The sequence below is a fragment of the Ailuropoda melanoleuca genome, chromosome 13 (genome assembly GCF_002007445.2).
Source record: "Ailuropoda melanoleuca isolate Jingjing chromosome 13, ASM200744v2, whole genome shotgun sequence".
In the NCBI taxonomy this organism is placed as follows: Eukaryota; Metazoa; Chordata; class Mammalia; order Carnivora; family Ursidae; genus Ailuropoda; species Ailuropoda melanoleuca.
The window spans coordinates 32254134-32272950 of record NC_048230.1 but is presented as its reverse complement, the minus strand read 5'-3'; the positions used below and the strand labels follow the sequence as shown (position 1 = coordinate 32272950).

The 18817-nt window shown below is 44.5% G+C and overlaps 1 protein-coding gene and 1 long non-coding RNA gene across 11 annotated transcripts in view; both read right to left on the bottom strand.

Moving 5' to 3' along the window:
* HELZ (helicase with zinc finger) overlaps window positions 1-9783 on the bottom strand; it is a 155961-nt gene extending 146178 nt beyond the window's left edge. For 3 of the 9 annotated variants that reach the window (XM_034640998.1, XM_019805299.2, XM_019805304.2), the window contains exons 1-4: window positions 9731-9780; window positions 8357-8412; window positions 7310-7403; window positions 3855-3911 (exon numbers count right to left, since the gene is read on the bottom strand). The gene's annotated coding sequence lies outside the window, so the exon portion shown is untranslated. Of the gene's footprint in view, window positions 1-3585; window positions 3693-3854; window positions 3912-4266; window positions 4318-7309; window positions 7404-8356; window positions 8413-9730 lie in introns of all 9 variants that reach the window. The other 6 variants (XM_034640999.1, XM_034640997.1, XM_019805301.2 and 3 more) reach the window with 6 other exon arrangements.
* A 4258-nt stretch (window positions 9784-14041) lies between these two features.
* LOC117795702 overlaps window positions 14042-18817 on the bottom strand; it is a 34856-nt gene continuing 30080 nt past the window's right edge. For both annotated transcript variants that reach the window (XR_004619832.1, XR_004619831.1), the window contains exon 5: window positions 14042-14101. This is a non-coding gene — a long non-coding RNA (uncharacterized LOC117795702). The remainder of the gene's footprint in view (window positions 14102-18817) is intronic.

The following is an 18817-nucleotide window of genomic DNA, read 5'->3' as shown; positions in this document are numbered from 1 at the left end:
TGTGCTCGGCTTTACTAATAAGTGTGAGACCTCACTGGTTCCTCTATTACCTCTAGGCCCCAAACTTCCTCCTCTGTTCCTTCGAAGATTAAAATTCTGATTTCACCTTTCTACTCACTCCCTGAACTCAACAAACAAAACCAAATTCATCTTTCCTCTATTCCAAACCCCTAAGACCTGTTCTTCCTCCTGACTTCCCTATTCCTGATGCCTATTCTGCCAGCCACTCAAGCCTGAAAATCGCAACATCACCTCTAACTTGAGACACGGAACTAACTGTTCCCTTCCCCTCCGACCTAATCAGTCACCACGTCTCTCTGCTCAACCTCCAAAATATCTCCTGAATGCACTGCCCGCCTCCTCTTCATTCCCAAGGCCATCGATTCAATTCAGGCCCTCCTCATCGTCCCTCACTTGGGACTACTATCATGAATGCAACTAAAGTCCCTCTCACGCGCGCCTGGGTGGCTCAGTCGCTTAAGCATCTGCCTTTGCCTCAGGTCATGATCCTGGAGTCCCAGAATCCAGCCGCATCATGCTCCCTGCTCAGCGAGGAGTCTGCTTCTCCCTCTGACCCTCCCCCCACTCATTCTCTCTCTCAAATAAATAAAATCTTAAGGAAGGAAGGAAGGAAGGAAGGAAGGAAGGAAGGAAGGAAGGAAGGAAGGGAGGGAGGAAGCCCCCCTCTCTGTTTCTCCTCACTACCAATCTATCCTCAGTCTGGCATTTAAGACTCTCCAACACCCAGTCCTGACCTCTCAGCAGCCTCACCTTCCACTATGCTCCTTTATGTCTCCCAGGGTCCAAGTGGTTTGGACATGCGGTTTCCTGGTGTCCACCTCATTTGTGACACCACTCCCCCACCTCTGCCCAAGCTATTCTTCCCTCTAGAATGCCCTCTTCTCTCCATTGCTTCTCATCTTCATGGCAGTGCTATTTAAATACCACTTCTTCAGCTGAAGTGTTCCCTGATATCCCCAAGGGGGCAGTATCACACCCTCTACTTAACCACTAAGCACCTTAGCTGAACCTCTTTTAGAGCACCTAAGAAACTCCTATTAGTCCTTTCATTTTCTGGTGCCCCTAATCTTCCTACCAGATAATTCGTTCCTTGTCAGTAGGAAATATGTCTTATTCATCTTTGTATTCCTCAGAACAGAGCTTCCCAAAGACTGCCAAAGGTATAGTGGCATGCCATGAATGAGTTAAAGATGTTACAGTGATCCCCACAGTCCTCCAGGCGGTCACAAAGGACTTCAGCAGCCAGACTCCCCACTGGTCAAGTCTCAAGCATTCTCAACTACCTCCTCCTTCAACCAGGCAGACACCGCAATAACTTGGAGGCAAAGAAAGCAAAGCGGCACACTGGACACAGTGATGCCCAATAAACGTCTGCGGAACCTGTTCCCCCTCAACCACTATCTCCGAGATCACTCAGTACCCAGGCCTCTTCGAACACTTCCACTGAATATGTTCTGGTTATCTTTTTAATAATCACCGGTTTATTAGCTGGCTACACTTGCCTTACCATCCAAAGCTCACATCAATACTGTATTGCATAAAATAGCAGAGGATATGCACAAACAATTCACTGTGAAGAGACTCAAAGGGTAAAATTCAACATTATAGAACAAAGAAGTGCAAATGCCACTTTATACTACTAAATAAGCAAAAACTTTTAAGGAAAATACGTATTTCTGTCCAGCTATGGTAAAACAGGTGTATCCATTTAACTGTTAGAAGTACCAACTGGTACAACATTCCTAAAAAGCTGTATGGCAATACATACAAAAAGCCACAAAAACACTCAGTCCCATTTAACACTATACACTCAGAAATACACCCTAAAAATACAATTAGTCAAAACAATAATACCAATAATATCTACAATAATGTAAAGTATTAAGTGAAAACCAGGGAGCAGCACAAATACCTGACATTGAAAGATTTACGTAAATTATGGGAGCATGACTTGATGAAATATTTTGCAGCCTTTCAAAATGTAAGCATACAGGGGCGCCTGGGTGACTCAGTTGTTTGACCGTTGGACTCTTATTTTGGCTCAAGTCATGACTCCGGGTTGTGAGATGGAGCCCCACAGTCAGGCTCCACGCTCCCTCTTCCTCTGCCCCTCCCCTCACTCACATGCGTGCACACACTCTCTCTCTCGAATAAATAAATCTTTTTAAAAAAGCATATAAACTAAAATTGTGACACTTATAACATGGAAATGTTCCATGACCTAATAAGTAGAAAACATTCAAACTGCACACACCATAATTAACCATGAGTAAAAAATATATACATGTGTATATGCACATATATATACATACATATGTTTACATATAAAAATACATTATTTTAATGGAACACCAAAACAAAACCAACTATTTTGGGGTGATAATCTAAATATTTAACAATTTATTTATTATCTATTCTTCTGAACTTAAAAAAGAAAAGTTCCACCATACTAAGGAAACAGAAGGGTTTCAGGATACAAGCTTGACAGAGCCTCAAAAAGAGGTCCACCCCTCCCTTCCACTGCTCATTTTGGCCTTAACTGAGAACTCTCATGCATTCCTTTTCACAATGACCTCTATATGACACCCCCAGACCCCAGCTTTCCAAGGCCAACAAGCCACCTAAACTGTTTTGAACTCCCCAATCATGCAAAACAAACAAAGTCTAAAACAAAGAATGTCTACAACTGTGCGTTACTTTAGCAATCAGCAAGTAGCCAAGCCCAAATTCAATTATAAGCCCTGGAGTATACAGTACTGTCACATTCAAGTTTCTGGGATTCTCAAAGCCAACTTGCTGACTCAGTAGTGGACTGTACCACAGTTAAAAAGCAGTATGGAATCGTGGACAAATCAAAGAACCAAGGGCCAGGTACAAAGAACTGAAAACTAAAAACTCCAGCCTAAAGCAGATGGGTAAAAAGTAGCTGGCCATGTCTTACAAATCTCACCCAGCCAGAGTCCATAAGGCAGGATGGCAAGTCATTTTATTAACAGATGAAGCTTTCTTCAGCTGCTGAGGTCTAACAAAAGACTAGTACTGAAAATATATCAAAATGTAATTTTCAGCACTGATGCCCCACAAGGATAATATTAAAGCAGTCTTCTAATTGTTTTTTCTGTAGTATCACCATTGTCTAAGTTTAATAATGAAAGACCAAGATACAATAATGGAACCAAAAAAATCAGTTACTGTGAATCAGAAATAATAAAGACTAAATTGCCTTTCTTAGAAGGGCATTTCAGCAAAAGATAAATTGAAGGACTAATAAATAAACATAACCATTAGGAAAAAAGTTTAACCTTTTGTTTCTATTGCTGTGTTCTCAGTATCTAGACTCTCAGAAATGCGGATATATACAATCATCCATGACAATACATACACAGCAGATACCAGGATAAACAAACTATTCAATACTTAACCAAGTTCATCAGAGCACAGGGCGATTACCACTCCAGAATGTTGACACAAAAACTGAAGGGCCTCTCAAGCTCCAATCATATGCAGATAGAATGAGCCCCTGTGCGGTTACTCATTCAGAACATGAGTGGAAGATTAACCTACCCTCACTTCTCTTCAAACAAACTCCGACAAAGCGGCAAGCAGTCTCTTCAGAGGATGTTCATCGTCATCCCGTCTGTTACAGGAGCCTGTTCAGCCCGGACCTGCGTCTTCAGGATTCCACGGTCTTACTACTGACCAACATCACTCCACCCGGTCCCACTTTACTCTTCCTGGACAGACTGGCCCTCTAGATTAAGTCTCTCCTGTCGCCTTCTCAGGCATTACCAAGCTCTTGTTTTCTAAGCAAAGCTCTCCTAAACCTGACTCACCTGCAGTTCACTGCACTGGGGATCACCCAAATAGCCCATCAGAGCTCTTTATAATTTCTGAAAGAGAGAAAAGGAAGCGTTTAAATACATAGTAGAAATCACCATTGCTGATGTATCAGTTGTGAAGCATTTGTATCCAGTATTCACAGCATATGGTCTTTTGGTCCACAGTATTTCAGTAAAATGTAGCATACCCAGCCAGGACCAAAAGTCCTGAGATAAGAGACCAGAGATAAAACTTTGGTTTATTGTTGCTATTACTTAGCTGTGTGACCTTGGGCAAGTCACTTGACTTCTGCAGGCCTAAATTTCCTCATCTGGAAAATAAAACACACTAGATAGAAGTAGCAGAGCACATTACAATGGAAAGAGCACAGGCTCTCCAAGACAGAACACCAGCACCACAACTTACCAGTCTTATGACATTGGTTAGCTAGTTCACATTTGGCCTAAATTTCCTCCTCTGCAAAACGGAAATAACAACTATCTTAGGGTTGTTATGAGAATTAAAGGAGAGATAATGAGTTGTAAAAAGCCTATAGTAAACATACTATGCAGTTTATCATAAAATTCTACAGATGGTAATTACCATCATTACCCCCAGCCCTAAGGTTATAGAATTCAATTCACAAATATTTATTTCCTTAAAAGATCAACAAATCAAAACTGTACCAACCTGACAAAAGAATTAACTGTTTCACTAACAATTCGATTACAGTTCTCTTAAACTAATGGTAGTTAAGATTACCAATATTACTTAACATCACAGGAAATAGGAGAATAGTCCCTGTGTAACATCTAAACTGGGTTCAGTGCTCATGCCTTCCCTGACTTCTCCCTCTGCTTTCTCTAGTCCTAGTGTACCCCAGCAACAGCGAGGTCTTCCAAAAGCCAAATGACACCAACTGTTTTCAATGGTCAGCTGACGGGAACGCAACTAAAGACGGAGAAAGGGGAACAAAGTCTTATTATTATCTTTTTTTAATCTTTTTTAGTGGGCACCTGGGTGGCTCAGCCAGTTAAGCATCTGCCTTCGGCTCAGATCATGATCCCAGGGTCCTGGGATAGAGTCCATCTGCTTCTCTGCTCAATGGGGAGTCTGCTTCTCGCTCTCCCTCTGCCTGCCACTCCCCCTACTTGTGCTCGCTCGCTCTCTCTCTCTCAAATAAATTAATTAAATCTTAAAAAAAATAAAAATAAATCTTTTTAACTTTATATACTTAAGTACTGTTCAGTTTTGTTTACCATAGCATGCATCAGTTTTTGCATAAAAACAACTGTTTAAGGGGCACCTGGAGGGCTCAGTAGGTTGAGTGTCTGCCTTCGGCTCAGGTCAGGATCTCGGGGTCCTGGGATCAAGCCCCGCATTGGGCTCCCTACTCAGCGGGGAGTCTGCTTCCCCCCTCTCCCTCTGTGATCTCTCTAGCTCTCTCTCAAATAAGGAAATAAAATCTTCAAAAATAAAAAAACAACTGTTTAGAACTATATTAATTATACATATTGCCCAGTGACAGGAAGCTCGCCTTACAGGAATATTTTCACTGCAAGGAGAATTTCCACAGAAGAGAGCAAAAAGGCAAATTCAGATGTGCTGAGAACACCTAAAATATGGCACAGAAATAACAAAAATCACAAACATTCACACTTCAGAATGGTTCAGTCAAAAAATATGCCATGCATTCTTTGAAAATCTAATGATGAATCAGGGGGTTTTTGGTTCAAAAGCAAGACGAATATACAAGCTCTGGTTTTACCAGACAACTTCCTGCTCTTAGAGAAAATGACCCAGTACAATTTATACAAGTAAACAAGTTGGTATGACTATCTGGCAGTATGTTGAAAACTTTCAATTTGTTTTAGACAATTGATAGCTTTTAAAAAGTGTATTATGCATACTTATATATTTAATATATATAAATTAAAAGTCTTCATGTTACATCTACAGTATTATTTTTTAAAAAGGAATATTAACTCTATTAAATTCAGGATTACTCAAAAGTATTATCTCGGCCACTCCTGAAGTGACAAACCACTGTGTTTTATGTTGCTTCTAGCCAATGCTACATAAATCCTGACTACACCCACCAATTTAAACGAACTGTAAGCTGGTGTGGCCGGCCACATTCTCCACACATAACATAGTTCTTTCCCAGAAAACAGTTCAAAATATTACTTAGAAATCAAATTATATTTGAATGTACACTTAATCTAAGTTTATGAAAACAAACAACCAGACAATTTGCTTATAATTTTTAAGTAGCTCCTCACCCTATCTTGTTTATCAACAAGTTGATAAACTTGACCCAAAATCCTCTATGCATTTGAAACAACAGGCAAAGATATTTCTTGTGCTAAGCCAGTATTTGGATCTTAACTATAGCCTGACAATTATAAACTAACTTTTATTTACTATTAATGCCAAGCCTACCTCTTTAACAGGGAATAAAAATGCATGTATAAGATCCGGTCTACTTATTTGTAGGTCCCTCTGCAATATTCTTAGCCTCTCATGAATATGCTGGGTATTTTTAAACTACACAAGGCCCTCTGAAGTAGGAATGATCTCTCCTGTTGTTTTGGCATCACTCCCCTCCCCAGTAAAAACACTGGACAGTCCATAAATGTATACAGACTTTATAATGTGGACTGAATATTTTTGATATTAGAAAATGAAAAATCTTCCTAACAGTGGCAAAAGTCAAAGTTTACCACCTGATGGAGAGGTACTTAATGACTCCCCAAAACGACAGCCTTACCTAAAAATAGTGTCCTAGCTTCCCAGCCAAAAGGATAGACTAAAAAAGCTATGTCTTTATTCAGCTACAAGACACCGTCTTCAACTTAGCACCGACCTTTAATACTATGGTATTTCCTATTTTATAATACTCTGTGTAACAACCTGTTTGATAACCAACCACTAACTTTGTTTTGAAGTGAATACTTGTGCTTCACATGGTCTAAAGGTGTGAATATTGTGGAAAATGTCTTGACACAATTCAGGCCAAACAACACTAGCCACAAGAGATTACCAATTTCTGAATACTCAATTTGTTTAAGTTTTTATTTTATTTTTATTTTTTATTTTTTTAGTATTCTCTACACCCAAGATGGAGGTCAAACTCACAACCCAGAGATCAAGAATCTCATGCTCTTCCAACTGAGCCAGTCAGATGGCCCTTAAGTATTTAATTTTCAGACTACAAATGAGTATCTCCATCGGCTAAGAAGCAGTGCACTGGTTCCTCTCCACAAAGTAATCTGTAAATTTAAACAGATAAATAAAAAGAAAAGATTCTGATTGGAAGGTCTAAGGCATGAATATGCCTCCATCTGCAAGCTGAAAATAAATAAATTTTAAAATCCACATTTGCTCTGCCAAGAATAAAAATAAAAAAATATATAATACACACAAGCGCTGAGTTTCAAACACAAGCAAATGTGTCATATGCACTTACAAAAGGATCTTGATTTACGTCCACCTTCCTCTCCCAAGTTTTGTTTTTGTTTTTTGTTTTTTTGTAAGGCAAAATGTCAATAGAATGCCTCAATCTGGAAAAAAATAAAGCACAGCTTATTTTTCTTAATCAGATGTTCTTATTGATAGGCAAAGTTTGTGAGAGGATTTCAAAATCCAAAGGCTACCCATATGTGTTGGGGAAAACACACACACACACACACACACACACACACACACACAAATCTACAATGGGCCCTAATAACTTTACATTTTCTCAATAAACCATAATAAAATATTTTTAATGAGAAAATTGCTTGTGAAAAACATAAAATTAGCAAACTTCTCTCCTCCTCCCCATTATAGAATACTAACTGTTCACTAACACTTTATCAATAATGTCCTTTAAATCCAAAGCATTAATAGTTAAAGCAGCACTTCCAATTCATACACCACGTGACCAGAAAATAATAACAAACCAGTCTTATCCCCTAAAAAACTAAATAAAACTCAACACTATCGTTTTTATTACAAAATAACTATGGGAGAGACAAACTATTCCCTTTTTCAGAAAATAAAAGGAGTGACTGATGTCTAAAATCAATCTTTCCAATGGAAAGGGTGTTCCTGACAAGAGTCCCAGTAACTTGGACACACAAAATCCACATAAACAATCACTAACACTCAATGTAGGGTATGTGACAGACACCAATACACATATGAAATTAAGACATCCAATTAAAGTTACACAAGGAAATTTACATATAATTACCCCTGGTGAAGATACTGATCAAGGATAACTGCAAATAACATTTGGCTCTGTATAAGTTCCACTGTGGTTAAGTACCGTTGCAACAACTTACAAGTTTGGTACATTTGACACATTTTTCCTTTCTAAAGCTAGCCCTGCCTACACACCCATTTGACTGACTGAGATATTTGGAAAATAAAGATGGTCCCATCAAATTACTTAATTTCAGCCTCATCCTTATGCATTGATTAAAATAAAGAAGGGAAAATGGTAAATCATTCTTAACTGCAATCTCACCTTACACATCTCACCAGCACTGTAGTTCTTTAGTGATCAATTACTTCATCCAATTCCTGAGGCAAACAGAAAAGTAAAATGTGTCTGTACACCACCAATAACAGACGCGATCAGTAGCAAATACTTCATCAACCCCAAGTGAGAGGGCTTCTAAATTTCAAATGGAAAAAGTTACCAAAATGGTACAGTATGCAGTTCTGTAAATGATTGCTTGCTTTCAAATAAAAAATTTCCTTTCTGTGTGATGGAAGAGTAGACTATAAAACGCTTTTAAGATCCAAAACGTAAAAAAAAAAAAAAAAACACAAACCCACACACAAACCCCATCCCCATCTCAAGAAGAAAAAAAGAAATGAAGGGCAAGAAACCTCATTAATATAAGTTTAAGAGAGGGCAAAATTAAGAACAAACTAGCCAGGACAACTCCTCCCCCCCAACCCCACACCCCCACCCACACCCGGCATCCACCGTCTCCAAAGTTATACATATTATATTAACGATTTGCCTGAAAAGTCGAAGTTGTGAGGGAGAAGAAATAACAATTTTGAGTTTCAAACAAAACCTGAGGATCTCAATCCAAGAACCACCCTAAGACCCTGGCTGCCAGCCCTGTCTGAAGGATCCTCAGCGAAGGAGAGGGTGCAGAAAGCCCAAATAATCTGGGGGTAGAAGAACCAAAGTTCCCTAAATAAAACTGCAGTCCCTTAGCCCTGGAGAAGGGAAGTCTTAAAAGAATCTCCCAGGAAAAGCTAGTCTGTTTTTATTTTTGTTGATGTGCTTGTGAGCCAATGAGAATTTCCGAGGAGGGGGCGGAGAGAGGGGGGGAAAAAGTGAAGCTCAGGCAACAGCCCCCGGCGGGGGAGGGAGGGGGCGCACCCCTGACCCACTTTTGCCCACGCCCACCCTCGGCCCCCGCCCCACAGCCGCAAGTCCGAGCCCTGAGGGGGCGATCAAGCGGGGCGTGGGAGGCCCGCACCCTCCCCACCCCCAGCCGCGACCCGGAGGAGGGGAGCGCGCTAGGCGGCTCGACCCCCCTCCCCCAAGGGTGCCCGCGGCTGCAAAAACCTCCCGCAGGCTCGCGGCCCGGGTCTGCAAAGCCCCCTCCACCGCCTGGGCCCCGGGCGCCGCGGCCCCCAGCGGAGGGGAAGGGGACCGAGGAGGGGAAGAAGCTGTAAACAGCCCCAGCGTCCGGGCCTCGCCTCGAAAAGCCCCGCTTCCCAGGCCCCGCCGCGGGCCGCCTGGGTCCCCAGCCCGTCCGAGGGCCGCCTCTCCCGGGGCCCCGGGGACCGGAGGGGAGTCAGGTCTCCTCCCCAGAGGGCTCCGGCAGCTCGCGGAGCGGTCCCAGCAGCAGAGAACGGGGAAGTCAGGACTTACCTGTCATTACTTTCTACGCCATCTTGGATCCACTTGTCAACGTCCCCACAAAGCATTATGGGTAAGAAAGAGCCTTTAAAGTGACTCCCCCCCTCGGCCCCCGACTCCCGCCTCCCGCCGCCGGCGCCGCCCCTCCGGCCGCACCTCCCGCCCGGAAAGTTGCCCCGGCTGGCGGGCCGGCCCGGGCGCCTGCGGGCCGGCCCCCTCCCCTCCTCCGGGCTGTTTGCATTTAAAATTCACCCCCATTTTAAAAAGGTGGCTTTGGGTTTTCCTCTTGGCTCCTGCCCCTGGGTTCCCTTTCCCCCCACCCCTCGCCTCCACGACTGTTCCCTTTGCCCCGCCGCCCTCCTGCCCTGGCAGACACCCCACGTCTGCATTTAATCAGCCCGAGGTTTCCCTGCTGCTGGCAGCAGAGAGCTGCTCATTGATTTATTTATGCGCATTTATGCGTCTGTTACTGTTCTACATCCTCGGTGCCCGGCGGCGGGCTTCTGCGGCCGGCTCCCTGCCCCGGGGCAGCCGGGGGTCGCCTGCAGGGCCCGGGAGCCCGGCAGCACCGCAGACCAGTCGGCACTCTCAGTCCCGCATCCGCGGGCGGAAAGGTGCCTCTATCCTGGCAAAGCGTTCCGGGGCCGTCGGGCTCCAGGACCTGGGCGGACACTGTCCCCGAGTCAACCGGCGTCAACGCGCGTTTGGGGGTTGGGGGAGAAGTAAAAAGCTAAATGCAACTTTTACCCATTTGATCTCCCTCCTGCTGTCTCCTCCCCTCGACCGGTAACATGATCCGCGACCCTCTAGGTGGGGACCCCTCCCCTAGGAATGTGGCATTGGGCACTGCCGAGTCCACCCTTTCGCATTCCAGGCAGAATGTGGACTGTGACTTCCCGGGGCAGGTAACTCGGGGGGCTCAGGATGCGGGATCCGACACGGACGGGAGGCGCGCCAGGGCTCTGGGACAGAGTCCGCAAGAGGAGAGGGTCCGGGGCTGGGAGGAAGGTGCCCCCACCTGGGTCCACCTGCCGGATCCCAGCGGGGAGGCGAGCCCTACAGGTTGGGCAAGGGGAGGATTTACCCGCGCCACTCCCGCCTGGGAATTGGGGGGGGACACCCGGAGTCGCCCGTCTGCGACGGGGTGCGCTGTTAAGTAGGGGGCCCAGAGACCACGCGGGGCGGGCAACTCCGCAGCCCACGCACGCCTCCCGGGCCTCTGCCCCCGCCCGCGGGCTGTTTGCAAGGCGCGGAGCTCTCCCCGGTACCCGCGGCGGGCTTTTGCGTTGCGCGGAGCAAGCAGAGCACTCTCCCGCACCCTCGCGCGGTGGTCCCATGCCCCCTGGAGCCGCTTGGTCAGACCCCAGCTCTCTCCCTTCCCAGGGACTCTGGTACTCTGCTTTGCAGACTTTGGGAGCCTGCTCTGGTTGCTTTTTTTTCCCTCCCAACCAAGCTTTTACAAAGAGGTGTCCAAGGGAAAATCCTCTAGGACATCAATGCTTGCGAAATTGTGTTCGGTACTAAATGTTGTTGAGGGGTTCTGAAATTAAAAGAATGCCCAGGTATTAAGCCCCACTCTTCGGGTGCCTAGGGCCTGGGGTCTATCCTTGGGCTTTGCTCCCCGCCCCAGACCCTATGACAACTTCTCTCTCACCGCCTTTCCCTCCTGGAACCTGGATAGTTGCTGACACGAGCCCTGCCCCCAGGGAGAAAAAAAAAAAAAAAGGCAAAAAAAACCCAAAAAAAACTCCACCAGGCAATTGTCCCGGCCAGATGAGTAGAGTGAGGTGTAGACTCATTAAGGGATTGGCCCGGGGTCAGCCATGAGGGAGGGAACAAGGTAATGAGTCACTCCCAGCCGGCACAGAACGGGGCGTGCTGGGGAGGGACCTCCCCTGAGTCACCCGCTTCTCGGAGCTTGGGAAACTGAAGCCTGGAGCCAGGTTCTTAGCTGTTCCAGCACAGGCAGCCACGCGGGACGTGTGGACCAGAGCGAGGGGACTCAGAGGACCTTCTGCTGCTGTCCTCTGAAAAATGGGCTGCCTCTCCCATCTAAAGAAGGCACCAAAGTCTCCTTTTCACAGGGTACCCTAGTTGTTCCTTTTCTAGTTCCCCTTGTGCACATGGTTAGACACTCCTATGTACTTATTTAATGGTTGCTTTGTGTTTTCATCGCACTTTAGGTGTGTGGTCTGAGTTAATGGGGGCAGGAGGGAGCAGCCAAGAACTATGCCTCCCAAAGGCTCCCTTAGTAGGTGCCTTTCATTGCCTTGCATAGGCCTTGACCCAGAGAAGTGGCACACTTTATCTGTGACTTCCAGCGCATTCATCTGCTCCCGTGTGCATCCTGGTTCATCCTTGTCCGAGACACCACCTGTTGCCTGAGCTAGATGGCCTCCTCACTCTTCTCCCTGCTTCTATTCTGCCCCCTGCAGTCCATTCTCCATCTGACCAGCCCTGTGACATGCTTGAAATGTTCCTGCCTGAGTCCTCTGCTTAACCCCATCAATGGTGGCCCATTCACAACTGGAGGAAAATCCAAATTCCTCACTGTGGCCTACAGGCTCTTGTATGAGGCAGGACGAGCTGCCTTCGCCCTCGCCATGACCCAGCACACTGGCCTTGTCTTGCCCTACAGCACCCCGAACTTCCCTACAGCGAGAACCTGGCTGCCCCACCTCTGAAGAGCATCATCTTTTCAGCTCTCAGCTCAAATGTCACCTCCTCCAAGAGAACGTCCCCGATCCTCTTAACCAAAAGAGGTTACCCACTATTCTCTTACCTTGCACTAGAAACTATCGTGTTTGTCTATTATGGGCTCCAACCTCATTAGTGTCTAAGCTGCACAAGGACACAGGCCTATCTGGCTTGTCCCCTCAGTGCCAAGACCAGGGCCTGGCACATAGACACGCAGCAAAATATCTGTGGAAGGCAGGACCACACATTTTTTCTTTAAGATTTTCTTTTTTTTTTTTTTAAGTAATCTCTGCCCCCAGCATGGGGCTCGAACTTACGACCCCAAGACTGAGTCACATGCTCTACTAACTGAGCCAGCCAGGTGCCCTTGAATGAGCAGACATTTATCAGAGCAGGGTGGTGGTGGTGAATGTGCCGGAGCATGGAATGAGGGGCTGAGGGCCGTGCCTTCCATCTCTTAAGGCCACTGTGACCATACACAGCTAGAGATGCACCATTGGGAATGGAATCGGGGAGGGGGGGCGGGCTCTTTTGCCAATAGTAATGGCGCTCCATAAACACACAGCCTCATGTAAGTCCCCAACCACTCCCTGACCCCTTCCCCCCTCCATCCCTCTTACTGGCCAACCCTTCTTTTCAACCCCAAGACTCTGTCCTTCGATCTGTCTTCTTCAGCTACAAATTTGCTCCTCCACGGTCTTCCCCGGCTCCATTCTTGGCAACTCTATCCCTGAAGTTACTCAGACCACAGTCCCTCCTGTCCTTCTCTCAAACTCCACCGTCAATCCATCTGCAAATCCTGCTTTGCCTTCAAAATGTATCCTGAATCCTACCGTTTCTCATCACCACCATCACGGCCACTCTGGTCCACACCACTGTCATCTTCTCCCCTTTCCCACCTTCCAGTGCCTTCTCAGGGTAGCTGCCACACCTGGTCTGGATAAAATGCAAATCAGATCTTTTCTCTCCTGTGCACGTGACCCTCTGATTTCCACTCTTCTCATTCAGAAGAGAAGCCAGAGTCCCACACAATCGGCCTCCTCTCCTTCCCTTGACCTAATCCCCCCACCTCTCTCACCCTTGTTCTGCCTTAGCCGTGATGGCCTCCTTTTTGAGTGTTCCCTACTTCAGTAATACATCCACATGGCTTATTCCCTCACCTGCTTCAAGGCCTTGCTCCCTCCAGGGAGTCTGCTTCTTACAGTCCTACTGCAAATTTCAATATTCCTCAAACACAGACTTTGTATTTCTTTCCCTGCTTTTCTTCCACGGCATTTATCACCTTCTAACATGATAGGTAATTTGCTTAGTTATTCAGTTTCTTGTCTATCTCTCTCCATGTGAGGACTCAGCTTGCTGATCACCAAAGACATCTGTCTGCTGCTGAGAACCACAGTCCCCAGCCGTATCCTTGAAGCTGGCTGCAGCCCTGCGACGACTTCTTACAGATGGAATCAGAGCAAAAGTATGACTGTGGAAATCTGCCTGATCAAAAGCACATGCATCATGGGGCACCTGGGTGCCTCAGTCGGGTAAACGTCCGACGCTTGGTTTCAACTCAGGTCCTCAGGTCGTGATCTCAGGGTCCTGGGATCCGCCCCGTGTTGGGCTCCATGCTCAGCGGGGAGCCTGCTTCTCCCTCCTCCTTTGCCTGTCGCTCTGTCTTCTTGTGTGTGCACTCTCTCTCTGTCAAATAAATAAATAAAATATTTTTTAAAATAATATAAAAAGGGGGCGCCTGGATGGCTCAGTTGGTTAAGCATCTGCCTTCAGCTCAGGTCACGATCCCAGGGTTCTGGGATGTGAGCACGGAGTCTGCTTCTCCCTCTGCCCCTTCCCCCACTCGCTCACTGTCTCTCTTTCTCTCTCTCTCAAATAAATAAAATCTTATAAAAATAAATAAATAAAATAAAAAGATTCTCCCTCTCCCTCTGCCCCTACCCCTTCCTTGCTTACTCACACCCTCGCACTCCCTAAAAAATAAAAAATAAAAAAAACCCCATGCATCCAACACTAAGGTGAACAGACAATAGACTTTATGACGGTAATCCACTGACAAGCTGTTGTCTATTTGCTGTAACATCTAGCATCTTAATGTCTACACCGCAGTTCCTATAGCCCGCTCGTGTGCAAGTTCAATGAAGGCGAGGATTTACCTATGTTTTGTTCATTTGTACGTTTATCCTTAGTGCCCACAACGACTTAGCATACAGTAAGTACTTAATAACTACTTGTTGAGTGAATGAATTCCCTTTTCCACAACCAATCATGAAAATTAGTGAATGGTTGACAAAGAAAGGACAATCAGAAAGACATTTTAGCTTGTTTTGCTAAAGAAGCAGAAACTGTGGGTTGCGAGAGAATGGCTACAAGGCTTTGATAAAACCACAAAGAGTTCCCTTTCATTTTGTTCCCTGTTTTCACTTTTTTCTTCTCCTTTTCTTCCTCCTACTTTTCCACCTCCTCCATCTCTATATCACCCAAGTCTTCCTTCATCCCCCCTCCTTTCGCTTTCATGAATTTTCTTCTTTCTCTTCCCACCTAATCTAGCAAGAATTTCCTACCTATTCTGAAACTTTGAAAGTCCTAGAAAAAAGCACAAGCAGGAATTTCTCTGACATCAGCCGTAGCAACATTTTTCTGATATGTCTCCTGATGCAAGGGAAATAAAAGCAAAAATAAACTATTGGGACTATATCAAAATTAAAAGCTTCTGCACAGCAAAGGAAACAATCAACAAAGCTAAAAGACGACCTACTGAAGAGGAGAAAATATTTGCAAATGACATATCCAGTAAAGGGATAGTATCTAAAACTTACAAAGAACTGATACAACTCAATACCCAAAAAACACAACATTCAATTTAAAACATTCAATTTAAAAACGGGCAGAAGTGGGGCACCTGGGTGGCTTGGTCGGTTAAGCACCTGACTCTTGATTTGGGCTCAGGTCATGGTCTCAGGATTGTGGGATCAAGTCCCACATCGGGCTCCAAGCTTTGCAGGAAGTCTGCTTGAGGTTCTTCCCCTCTCCCTCTCCTTCTACCCCTCCTCCCACTCTCTCTCTAATAAATAAATCTTAAAAGACAAATAGGCAGAAGATAGGAGCAGATGTTTCTCCAAAGAAGACAGAGAGGTGGCCAAGAGACATGAGAAGGTGCGCACCATCACTCATCAATAGGAAAATGCCGATCAAACCACGGTAAGATATTACCTCACACCTGTGAATGACTAAAATAAAAAAATAAAAAATAAGACACCAGAAACAACAAGTGCTGGGGAGGATATGGAGAAAAAGGAACCCTCGTGCACTGTTGGTGGGAATGCAAACTGGTGCAGCCACTGTGGAAAACAGTATCGAGGTTCCTCAAATAATTGCACTACTGGGTATTTACTCAAAAATTACAAGAACACTAATTCAAAGGGACATGTGTATTGCAGCGTCATTTACAACAGTCAAATGATGAAGCAGCCCAAGTGTCCACCAATAGATAAATGTATAAAGAAGAGATGGAATTACAGAGAACACGCTGCCGGTTACCAGATAGGCGGGGGCGGGGGGGGGAATGTGGGAAATAAGGTGAGGCGGATCAAGAGCACATTTAACGTGATGAGCACTGAATGACACATAGGATTGTTGAATCACTATATCGTACACCCGAAACTGATATAACATTGCATGTTAATTACGCTGAAATTAAAATTAAAAACTTCATTTTAAAAAAAAATAGTTTACTGTCTTTTGATTTGACCAGTGAGTGCTCAACTAGGATGTCTGTCACTTAAAATAGCGATGTGGGAGGGGTCCCTGGGTGGATCAGTCTATTAAGCATCCAATTCTAGATTTCAGCTCAGGTCATGGTCTCAGGGTTGGGAGATCGAGCCCCAAGCTGGGCTCCCCACACACCAGAGTCTGCTTAAGACTCCCTCTCCCTCTGCCCCTCCCTCCTTTCTCTAAAATAAATAAATCTTTACAAATAAATATGGAGAGAGAGAAGTGAGAGGTAATTTGGAGTAAAAAAATAAATAGTACATCCAGGGTGCCTGGGTGGCTCATTTGATTCAGCAGCTGACTTGACTTCAGCTCAAGTCATGATCTCAAGGTCCTGGGTTTGAGTCCTGTGTGTCAGGCTCTGCACTCAGCCGAGAGTCTGCATGATGATTTCTTTTTAAATAAAAACAAATTTAAGGGGCACCTGGGTGGCTCAGTCAGTTAAGCTGCTGCCTTTGGCTCAGGTCATGATCCCAGGGTCCTGGAATCAAGCCCCACATCCAGCTCCCTGCTCAGCGGGGAGTCTGCTTCTCCCTCTCCCCTCCACCAGCTTGTTCTCTCTCTCTCTCTTTCTCTCTCAAATAAATAGAATCTTTTTAAATAAATAAATAAAATAAAAACAAATTTAAAAAGACAAACCATGCAAAAACTAACCAAAGGAAAGTAGGCTTTCATTACTAGAGGGACTCCTTGGTGGCTCAGTCATTAAGTGTCTGCCTTCGGCTCAGGTCACGATCCCAGCGTTCTGGGATCCAGCCCCGCATCAGGCTCCCTGCTTAGCGGGAAGCCTGCTTCTCCCTCTCCCACTCCCCCTGCTTGTGTTCCCTCTCTCGCTGCCTCTCTCTGTCAAATAAATAAGCAAAATCTTTAAAAATAAAAATTTTTTTTAAAAAGCATTACTAGAAATCTTTCTGAGGGACAACTCATAATGGTAATATGCTTAATTCGCCAAGAAAATATATGACAATTGTAAATTTCTGTGAGCCTAATACACGTACCCTCAAAATATATAAAGCAAAAGCATGGACAGAATTGCAAGAAAATAGAGACAAAACTACAATTCTAGCAGAAGATCTGTGTATAAGCAACTGTTAGAACACACAGATCAGAAGTAGTAAGAAATAGATTTGGACAACTGGGTAAGCAAACTTCACCTAACAGATATATATAGAATACTGTAGTCACAACTGCAGATCACAAATCCTTTTTAAGTGAACATGGAATGTTTATGAAAATGCCAGGCAATATAGCAAGTCTCAACAAATTTCAACTGCTCTAAATTATACAGAGTACATTCTCAGACAATGATGCAATTAAGCTAGAAAATGAGAAGAAAAAAGGTGAGTAAAAAAAAAAAACAAAAACACCTACATGTTTGAAAACTGTATGCTCCTGAGTAACTTGTAGATTTTTAAAAAAATCACAGTGGGAATTAGAAAGTATCTTAAACTGAAAGGTTTTTGAAATACTACATCCTCAAGATGTAGTGAAAGCTATGCTAACGTGGAAAGTTACATTTTTCTAATGCATGTAACAGTAAGACAAGAATAAGCAGGATTTTTTGTGAGAAATTAGAAAAAACAGCTAATTAGACACAATGAAACTGCAAATAAATGGAAACATAGTCAAAAGTTAATTCTTTGGGAAGACTAATAAAATTAATAAACCCCTGGTGAGACTAATTTTAAAAAGCACAAATAATGCCAAGAAATTTAAAAAGGAACTTTTCCACAGATTTTTTTTTTAAGATTTTATTTATTTATTTGACAGAGATAGAGACATCCAGCGAGAGGGGGAACGCAAGCAGGGGGAGTGGGAGAGGAAGAAGCAGGCTCATAGCGGAGGAGCCTGATGTGGGGCTCGATCCCCATAACGCCAGGATCACGCCCTGAGCCGAAGGCAGACGCTCAACCGCTGTGCCACCCAGGCGCCCCCCACAGATTTTTTAATCATTAAAAAAGATAATGAGACAATACTGAGCAGCTTTATGCCAGTAAGTCTAAAAGTTTGATTAAAATGGACAAATTACTTAAAAACACAGTTTACCAAACTGGCACAATAAGACGCATAAAAGCTGAATAGTCCTATATCTACTGTTTAAAATTAAGCCTATAATTTAAAATCTTCAGGGGCACCTGGCTGGCTCAGCCAGGCCATAGAGGATGTGACACTTGATCTCAGGGTTGTGAGTTTGAGCCCCACATTGGGTACAGAGATGACTTCTACATTAAAAAAAAAAAAATCTTGGGGCGCCTGGGTGGCACAGCGGTTGGACATCTGCCTTCAGCTCAGGGCATGATCCCAGCGTTGTGGGATCGAGTCCCGCATCAGGCTCCTCTGCTGGGAGCCTGCTTCTTCCTCTCCCACTCCCCCTGCTTGTGTTCCCTCTCTCGCTGGCTGTCTCTATCTCTATCGAATAAATAAATAAATCTTTAAAAAAAAAATCTTAAAAAAAAAAAAAGGAAAGAAAGAAATGGCACCAATCTTAGACAAACTCCTTCAGAGAATAAGAAAAGAAAAGAAAAGAATCCTTAACTCATTCTGAGGCCAACAAAAACTTGATACCAAAAACTAAAAAAGACCAAAAAAGACCAAAAAAAAAAAAAAAAAAAGGAAAATAGGCAAATCTCA